Genomic DNA, 10443 nt, shown 5'->3' on the forward strand with positions numbered 1-10443 from the left:
TCAGAGCTGAGCTGCGGCAGGCGGGGAACGTTGACTTCCTCCATCACTGGAGTAAGCAAGCCTCATGTTCATGTTCACTTCAGCTGCCTGGCTGCTGGCCGCCAACTTGGCTGTCAGTTAATTTCCATATCTCGCTGATTAGCCAATGGGAAGGGTAGTGAAGTTATGGTTAATTACCATGTTTATCTATTATTAGATAGGATTTTTACTTTTTTATTATTATTACTACTATTATTTTAACTTTTTTAACTTTTTTTTTAATTTTTTTCTTTATTTTATTTTATTTTGGGGTTAGTGTTCTACATTCTATTTTTCTTCTTCTTTTAGCATTATTTTTACTCTATCTCAATTTTTCCCTTATGCCAACACCCTCTTTCTTACTTTTCCCCTTTTATGTCCTGTTTCTCTTACCCTGTTCCTGATTTAGTTTTTCTCTAGCCTTCCTTTTTATTCCATTAAAAATTGATCTTACTCATATATCTAATTTCCTCTCCCCTGCTTCAAGTCCAGGCACACTTCTCTCTTCTCTTTCTTCACTAGCAAAATTTTTTTCCTTTTTCTTTCTTTCTATCTTGTTATTGTTGTTTGTTTGATTGTGTTAGTTTGTTTTTTTTCATTTTTTTCTTCTTTTTTTGTTTTTGCTTCTGTTTTTCCTCTCCTTGCTTGTTCTCTTCTACTAATAATTAATTCCAATCACCAACGCAGGCCTATCTACTCTCTATTATCCTTCTCCAATAATAGATGAATAGATAGATAGATAGATAGATAGATAGATAGATAGATAGATTAAAGGGGAAAATTTTTATATCCTATATAATAAAGAGAGAATATGTAAATTAACCATCACTCTGCCACAAAGATGGCAGCGTCCACAGCGGAGGCAGGGGTTTTCATAACACAAGATGGCTGTGCCCACGGTAAAGGAGGAGTTTCCATAACACAAGATGGCTGCACACACCGGAGGCCGAGTCCCCATAACAAGCCTTACCGAGCAATCAGCAGGGACCTTAGACTGTGCGCACCCCCTCCTCCCCTGCTCCTGTGGAACTTCACAGGGGACCACAGGCCACAACCCGTCCTGGCACCAGGCTGGGGGACCTTAGGCTGCACCCCTGCCTTGGCGCCAGCTGAGGGACCTCAGGCCATGCCCCCCACCCAGCAGGGCTTGACAGGGGACCTTGAGCCATGCCCCCCACATAGCAGGGCTTAATGAGGGACCTCAGGCCGTGCACCATGACCCAGCGCCAGGCCAGGGGACCTGAGGCTGCGCCCCCACTTTAGCACCATGCCGGGTGACCTCAGGCCATCCTTCATGCCTGGCAGGGCTTGACGGGGGACCTCAGGCTGCTCCCTTTGCCCTGAGCCAGGGGACCTCAGGCCATGCCCCCCACTGCGGCACCGGGCCAGGGGACCTGATGCTGTGCCCCCACCTGGTGGGGCTTGACAAGGGTGGGACAGGCCAAGTCTGCATCTGGCCCAATGGTGGGGGCCAGCGGGTCTGGGTCTTGCACAATTTTGAGGTGCATGTGGTTGGACGGGGACTTGACTCTGGGTCTCGTGGTGTGACAGACTCTGACAGGAGGAAGATTTTCATACACATTTGACTAATTTTCTTTCATCTCTGACATTTAAATTATAGAGAAAGAGAGAATAGCAATAGCAATACTAAAGTAATTCCTCAAATTTATCCCCTTTTAATGTGCACAAATTTTGTGGACCAGGCCACTAGTGTATATATAAATTTATATATATATATATATACATATATATATGTTATATATTTCTTTTCTCTTTTTATGTATTTTGTTTTTAACTTTTCTTTTTATACACTCATTCTCTTTCTACCTCCTCTATACTTAATTGTGGCCATTCATTCAATTCCTTTACCTTAACTTCTGGAAATAAGCTCTGCCTCCTTAAAACAGCTGGGTGTTTGTTGTTTGGGTGTTTGTTGTTTGCATTGTTTGGATTAGTTGTTGTTTGTTGTTTTCATTCATTTCAGGTGTTTGTTGTTTGCATTGTTTGGATTAGTTGTTGTTTGTTGTTTTCATTCATTTCAGGTGTTTGTTGTTTGCATTTTTTGGATTTGCTGTTGGTATTTTTGGAGTTTTCTTCCCATATACATATATTTCCCCCCTTCTTTTTTCTTCTCTTTCTTGTCTCTCTTACATTGTTTTCCTTTTCTCAATATCATTTTTTAACTCTTTTCTCTCCCCTAATTCTCTTTTCTCTGGTGGTCACCTTAATTTGGGGTTATTGGTATTGTGAATACATTTGTGTTCGGTGCCCTGTGCATTGTGTCTTGTTGTCTTTTATTTTGTGCCCTTAAATCAATGCAGGAGAGAGAGAGCCACATAACCAGACACCATGAGAGGAGTTACAATGGGGAGACAAAGAAACAGGCCCCATATGAAGGAAAGGAGGAATCACCAGAAAAGGAAGTAAATGAAATGGAGGCAAGCAATATGTCAGAGAAAGAATTCACAGCAATGGTCATAAGGATGCTGAAAAGCATGGAAGACAAATTCAACAATATGTGTAAGAACCAAGAGGAAATGAAGAAGAACCAAGAAGAAATGAAAAATGACATTGCTGTAATAAAGAACACAATAGAAAGCATCAACAGTAGACTAAAGAAGTGGAGGACCGCATCAGTGAGCTAGAAGACAAGGTAGGGAAAAATACCCAAGCAGAGCAGCAACTGGAAAAAAAACTTAAAAAACAGGAGGAGAGCCTAAGGGAACTTTGGGACAACACAAAACAAAACAACATCTGCATAATAGGGGCCCCAGAAGAAGAGGAAACTGAGTACGAAATGGAAAACATGTTTAAAGAAATAATGACAGAAAACTTCCCTGATATGGGGAAGAAGAAGTTCACACAAGTTCAAAAAGCACACAGAGTCCCAAACAAGATGAACCCAGAAACACCAACACCAAGAAACATTATAATCAAATTGGCAAACACCAAGAACAAAGTAAGAATCTTAAAGGCTGCCAGTGAGAGACAGAAAGTTACCTACAAGGGATCTCCCATCAGACTATCAACTGATTTATCAACAGAAACACATCAGGCCAGAAGGGAATTGAATGAAATATACAAAATCAATCTAAGCAAGGTTCTGAATCCAAGAATACTGTGCCCAGAAAGGCTGTCAATCAAATCGAGGGTGAAATCAGGAACTTCACAGATAAAAAAAGACTAAGGAAGTTTACCACCAAACAAGCAATGCAAGAAATGCTTCCTTTTTCTGCTGTAAAAAGAAGAAATAGGAAGGGAAGAAGGAACACAGGAATAAAGAATAAAAATGGTGACAAACAACTTTAAATGTAAATGGATTAAATGCCCCAGTAAAAAAGATATAGGGCAGCTGAGTGGATAAGAACATATGACCCATATATCTGCTGTCTACAGGAGATGCACCTCAGAACAAAGGACTCACACAGACTGATGTTGAAGGGATGGAAAAAGGTTTTTCAGGTGAGTGAAAATGAAAAAAAAAAGCTGGGGTAGCAATTCTTATATTGGAAAAAATGGACCTCAAAGTGAAGGCCATACCAAGAGATAAGGAAGGCCACTTCATAATACTAAACGGATCAATACAATAACAAGAAATAACTCTGGTAAACATATACACACCCAATACAGGAGCACCCAAATACATTAAAGAAAAAAAAACTTCTGGAGAATATCAAGGGAGAGATTGACAGCAATACATTCAATTGTTTGTTGTTTTCATTCATTTCAGGTGTTTGTTATTTGCATTTTTTGGCGGGGGGGATTACCTGTTGGTGTTTTTGGAGTTTTGTTTTGGGACAACACAAAACAAAACAACATTTGCATAATAGGGGTCCCAGAAGAAGAGGAAACTGAGCAAGGAATAGAAAACATGTTTAAAGAAATAATGACAGAAAACTTCCCTGATATGGGGTAGAAGAATTTCACACAAGTTCAAAAAGCACAGAGTCCCACTAAGTAGGGGACTTTAATACCCCACTAACACCACTGGATAAATCCTCTAAACAAAAAAAAAAAATCATCAAAGGAACGTCAATCCTAAATGACTCACTAGATTAGATGGAATTAATTGACATCTTCAGAATATTTCATCCCAAAACCACAGAATATACATTTTTCTCAAGTTCACAGGGGTCATTTTTCAAAGATAGACCACATATTGGGACATAGGCAAAGTCTCTTCAAATTCAAGAAGATAGAAATCATATCAAGCATCTTCTCAGATCACAATGGAATGAAAGTAGAAATCAACTACAATAAAAACAATGAAATGAATAAAAAACCTGGAGGCTAAATAGCATGCTGTTAAACAATGATTGGGTTAGCAAAGAGATCAAAGAGGAAATAAAAAGCATCATGGGAACAAACAACAATGAAAACCCAACAATCCAAATTCTATGGGACACAGTGAAAGCAGTCTTGAGAGGGCAGTTCATAGCTCTACAGGCCTACCTCAAAAAACAACAATGGTAATAAGTTATCTAACCCTACAACTCAAAGTGTTAGAAAGAGAGCAACAATAAAAGCCCAAACATAAGCAGAAGGAAGGAAATAATAAAGATCAAAGCAGAAATAAATGGCATAGAGATCAGAATATATATATATATATATATATATATATATATATATATATATATATATATATATAGAAGATCAGCAAAACCAAGGGCTGGTTCTTTGAAAGGCTAAACAAGATTGATGAACCTCTAGCCAGGCTCACCAAGAAATGAAGGGAGAGGACCCAAATAAACAAAATCAGAAATGAGAGAGGTGAAGTAGCAACTGATCCCACAGAAATACAAATGATTATGAAAAAATACTATGAACACCTCTATTCCAAAAAAAATGGACAACCTGGATGAAATGGACATATTCTTAGAAAAATACAAGCTCCCAAAACTCAATCAGGAAAAATAAAAAAACCTGAATAAGCTGATAACTACCGAAGAAATTGAAGCAGTGATCAAAAATCTTCCAGCAAACAAAAGCCCTGGTATGGATGGCTTTACAGGGGAGTTCTATCAAGCATTCAAAGAACTAAAATCTATCCTCCTCAGACTATTCCAAAAAATTCAAGAGGAAACAATACTTCCAAGCTCTTTCTATGAAGCCAGCATTACCCTAATTCCAAAACCAATAAAGACACCACAAAAAAAGAGAACTACAGGCCATTATCCTTGTTGAACATAGATGCTAAAAATCCTCAACAAAATTCTAGCAAATTGGATTCAGCATTACATTAGAAAGATCATACACCATGACCAAATGGGATTTATTCCAGGATGCAAGGCTGGTACAATATCTGCAAATCAATAAATATGATATATCACATAAACAAATTGAGAGACAAAAATCATAATCATATCAATTGATGCAGAAAAAGCATTTGACAAAATCCAACATCCTTTCTTGATGAAAACTCTCAGCAAAGTGGGAACAGAAGGATCATACCTCAACATAATAAAAGCCTTATATGACAAACCCACAGCCAACATCATTCTCAATGGGCAAAAAACAAACCCATTTCCCCTGAGAACAGGAACAAGACAGGGATACCCACTTTCACCACTCCTGTTCAACATAGGACTAGAAGTACTAGCCATAGCGATCAGACAAGAAGAAAAAATAAAAAAACATCCAAATTGGAAAAGAAGAAGTAAAACTGTCTGTATTTGCAGATGACATGATACTATGCATACAAAACCCCAAAGACTCCATCAAAAAAAAAAAAAATACTAGACCTAACAAATGAATTTGGAAATGTAGCAGGATAGAAAATTAACTCCCAGAAATCTAGGGCCTTTTTTATACACCAATACTGAACTCACAGAATGAGAAATGAAAAAAAATCCCATATACCATTGCATCAAAAAATTAAGATACCTAGGAATAAACTTACCTAAGGAGGTAAAAGACTTGTACTCAGAAAACTACAGGACATTGAAAAAGGAGATAGAGGAAGATACAAACAAATGGAAGAACATACCATGTTCAGGGATTGGTAGAATCAACCTTATTAAAATGTCCATACTACCCAAAGAAATCTACACATTCAATGCAATCCCCAATAAAATACCAATGGTATGCTTCAAAGATCTAGAACAAACTGTCCAAAAATTCATCTGCAATAATAAACCCCGAATAGCCACAGCAATCCTGAGAAAGAAGAACAAAGTTGGAGGGATCACAATACCAGATATCAAGCTATATTACCAAGCCACTGTTCTCAAAACTGCCTGGTATTGGCACAAGAACAGACATATAGACCATTGGAACAGAACAGAGAACCCAGAAATCGACCCAAGCCACTATGCTCAATTAATATTTGACAAAGGATGCAAGAGCATACAGTGGAGTCAAGACAGTCTCTTCAATGAATGGTGCTGGGAAATTTGGTCAGATACATGCAAAAAAAAAAAAAAAAGAAAGAAAGAAAACAAACTAGATCACCAACTTACACCATACACAAAAACAAACTCAAAATGGCTAAAGGACTTAACTGTAAAACTGGAAACCACAAAAATCCTACAAGACTCCACAGACAGCAAAATAGCAGACATGTGTCATAGCAATATCTTTACCGACACAGCTCCTAGGGCAATGGAGACTAAGGAGAAAATAAACAAATAGGACTACATCAAAATAAAAAGCTTCTTCACAGAAAATGAAACCATCAACAAAACAACAAGAAAGCCCACTGAATGGGAGAACATATTTTCCAACGATATTTCTGATAAGCGTTTAATCTCCAAAATTTATAGAGAACTCATACAACTTAACAAAAGGAAGACAAATGATCCAATAAAAAAAAAATGGGCAAAGGACCTAAATAGACACTTTTTGAAAGAGGACATACAGAAGGCCGAGAGACATATGAAAACATGCTCAAAGTCTCTAATCATCCAAGAGATGCAAATCAAAACAACAATGTGATACCATCTCACACCTGTCAGAATGGCTATCACCAACAAATCAACAAACGACAAGTGCTGGTGAGGATGTGGAGAAAAAGGAACCCTCTTTCACTGCTGGTGGGAATGCAGACTGGTGCAGCCACTGTGGAAGACAGTATGGAGTTTCCTCAAAAAGTTAAAAAAGGGCCCTAACCGGTTTGGCTCAGTGGATAGAGCGTCGGCCTGTGGCCTGAAGGGTCCCAGGTTCGATTCTGGTCAAGGGCATGTACCTTGGTTGCGGGCACATCCCCAGTAGGAGGTGTGCAGGAGGCAGCTGATCGATGTTTCTCTTTCATCGATGTTTCTAACTCTCTGTCCCTCTTCCTTCCTCTCTGTAAAAAATCAATAAAATACATTTAAAAAAAAGTTAAAAATGGAACTCCCATTTGACCCAGTAATCCCACTTCTAGGACTATATCCCAAGAAACCAGATACACCAATCAGAAAGGATATATGCACCCCTATGTTCATAGCAGCACAATTCACCATAGCTAAGATCTGGAAACAGCCTAAGTGCCTATCTGTAGATGAATGGATTAGAAAACCATGGTACATCTACACAATGGAATACTATGCTGCTATAAAAAAGAAGGAACTTTTCCCATTTGCAACAGCATGGATGGAACTGGAGAGCATTATGCTAAGTGAAATAAGCCAGCTGCAGAAAGATAAATATCACATTAGCTCACTCATATGTGGGGTATAATGATCAACATAATTTGATGAACAAGAATAGATCCAGAGATATATGGCAGGTTTGGAGAGCAACCAAAGGACTTGTATGCATGCATATTAGCATAACAATGGACACAGACACTGGGGCGGTGGGGGCTTGCCCAGGGTGGGAATGATTGGCGGGGGGTGGGGGGATCAAGGGGGGAAAAAAAGGAGACATATGTAAAACTTTAGACAATAAATAAATTTTTAAAAAAGATATTTTATTGAATTTTTACAGAGAGGAAGGGAGAGGGATAGAGAGTTAGAAACATCGTTGAGAGAGAAACATCGATCAGCTGCCTCTTGCACACTCCCTTACTGGGGATGTGCCTGCAACCAAGGTACATGCCCTTGACTGAAATCGAACCTGGGACCTTTGAGTCCGCAGGCCGACGCTCTATCCACTGAGCCAAACCAGTTAGGGCAACAATAAATAAATTTTTTAAAAAAAGAGATACTAAGAAAAGACACAATACAGAATAGGCTCACATCTCAGAAAAAGACAATAGAAGGAAAGTTCAGATCAAATCACACAGAGGAGGAGCACTGAAACAAGGTGTGCAAGCTCACAGTTAACATACCAAGAAGTAGGAAAGAGGGCACTGTGGCATTGATCAAAGTGGTTGGAGAAAGACCACTAAAGCAGCTAGACTAGTCAACAACTTTCTTCTCTGCACTGATTCTAAATTGTGGCCCAGGAGCTACTAACTTTTAAGAAGAACATGAGTCTTCCACACCTTGAGGATAAGCTAGCAATACATCCTTGCCTTTTGAGTGCTGTTCCTTACCTCCAATTGGCTCAACTATTTTTTTAAAAAAAAGTGGGTAGAGATTCTAAAATAGAAAATTGAACAGATAACTAAACATTATCGCACATTTTTTGGGAAAATTATCATGAGAGAATCACCATTTCTACAATTAATATTAGAGAAAACAGAGTTAGAGAATAGTCAGAAGAAGACATTTGAAGAAGACATTAATATCTTCAGAGAAACATGAGATGTACAGAATATTTAACTAGATATTTGGGAGCTTAAAATTTTGATGACCGAGATAAAAACTAAATGTAAGGTCTAGGTTTCAGAATAGACGCAGGTGGTGAGCAGTTAGGAACTGGAAAATCAAGCTTAATTATCTCAGAATGAAGTCAGCCTAATAGGCATTGGGGGGAAAAGTGGCCCTTCGGGCATAGGAAGGTGATTGGGCAGCTTATTCCATCCTCCATCCTCCCCCCACACCTTGCCAACCCTTATTTGAAAAAAATAAAATCAGGTGCAACAGATGGGAACTAGGAAAAGAGCTGTAGAGGGTGGCAGAGACTGTTCATTGTCCCCAAATGTCTTTTCATTTATGATATACTAGAGGCCTGATGCACGAAATTCATGGACAGGTGTGGTCCCTAGGCCTGGCCGTTGATCAGGGCTGATCAGGTTCCCTCCCTCCCCCCGTCGCCGTCACCCACCCTAGGTTCCCTGTCCCAGTCTGGGGCCCAGCCTGGGAAGGGACTGGGAGGTTGGCTGGCAAGACCCGATCACTGGATCGAGGCCTGCAGGCTGGGGACAGCTCCTGCATTGAGTATCTGCCCCCTGGTGGTCAGTGTGCATCATAGTGACCGGTTGTTCTGGTCATTGAGTTGTAACGGTCACTTCGGCTTTTATGTGTATAGATGGGATATCTCCACTTTTTAAAAAAAATAAGTCTTTATTGTTCATATTATTACAGTTGTTCCTCTTTTTTCTCCCCATAGCTCCCCCCCACTGGGTTCCCACCCCACCCCATGCCCTTACCACCACCCCCATTGTCCTCATCCATAGGTGTTCGATTTTTGTCCAGTCTCTTCCCACACCCCTCACACCCCCTTCCCCTGAGAATTGTCAGTCCACTCCCTTTCTATGCCCCTGATTCTATGATATTCACCAGTTTATTCTGTTCATCAGATTTTTTTGTATTCACTTGATTTTTAGATTCACTTGTTGATAGATATGCATTTGTTGTTCATGATTTTTATCTTTGCCTTTTTCTTCTTCTTCCTCTTCTAAAGAATACCCTTCAGCATTTCATATAATACTGGTTTGGTGGTGATGAACTCCTTTAGCTTGTTCTTGTCTGTGAAGTTCTTTATCTGACCTTCAATTCTAAATGATAGCTTTGCTGGGTAGAGTAATCTTGGTTGTAGGTTCTTGCTATTCATCACTTTAAATATTTCTTGCCACTCCCTTCTTCTTGCATAGTTTCTGTTGAGAAATCAGCTGACAGTCATATGGGTACTCCCTTATAGGTAACTAACTGTCTTTCTCTTGCTGCTTTTAAGATTCTCTCTTTGTCTTTTGATCTTGGCATTTTAATTATGATGTGTCTTGGTGTGGTCCTCTTTGGATTCCCTTTGTTTGAGTTCTCTGTGCTTCCTGGACTTGTAAGTCTATTTCTTTCACCAGGTAGGGGAAGTTTTCTATCATTATTTCTTCAAATAGGTTTTCAATATCTTGCTCTCTCTCTTCTTCTGGCACCCCCATAATTTGGATGTTGGTATGCTTGAAGTTGACCCAGAGGCTCCTTACACTATCTTCATATTTTTGGATTTTTTTCTTTTTGCTTTTCTGGTTGGGTGTTTTGTGCTTGTTCATATTTCAAATCTTTGACTTGATTCTTGGGATCTTTTCATCTGCTGTTGGATCTCTGTATATTATTCTTTATTTCAGCCAGTGTGTATGCTTAATATCTAATTGGTCCTTTTTCATATCCTTGAGGGTCTCAC

The sequence above is a fragment of the Myotis nattereri genome (genome assembly GCF_964212035.1).
Source record: "Myotis nattereri genome assembly, chromosome: 3".
NCBI classification, from domain to species: Eukaryota; Metazoa; Chordata; class Mammalia; order Chiroptera; family Vespertilionidae; genus Myotis; species Myotis nattereri.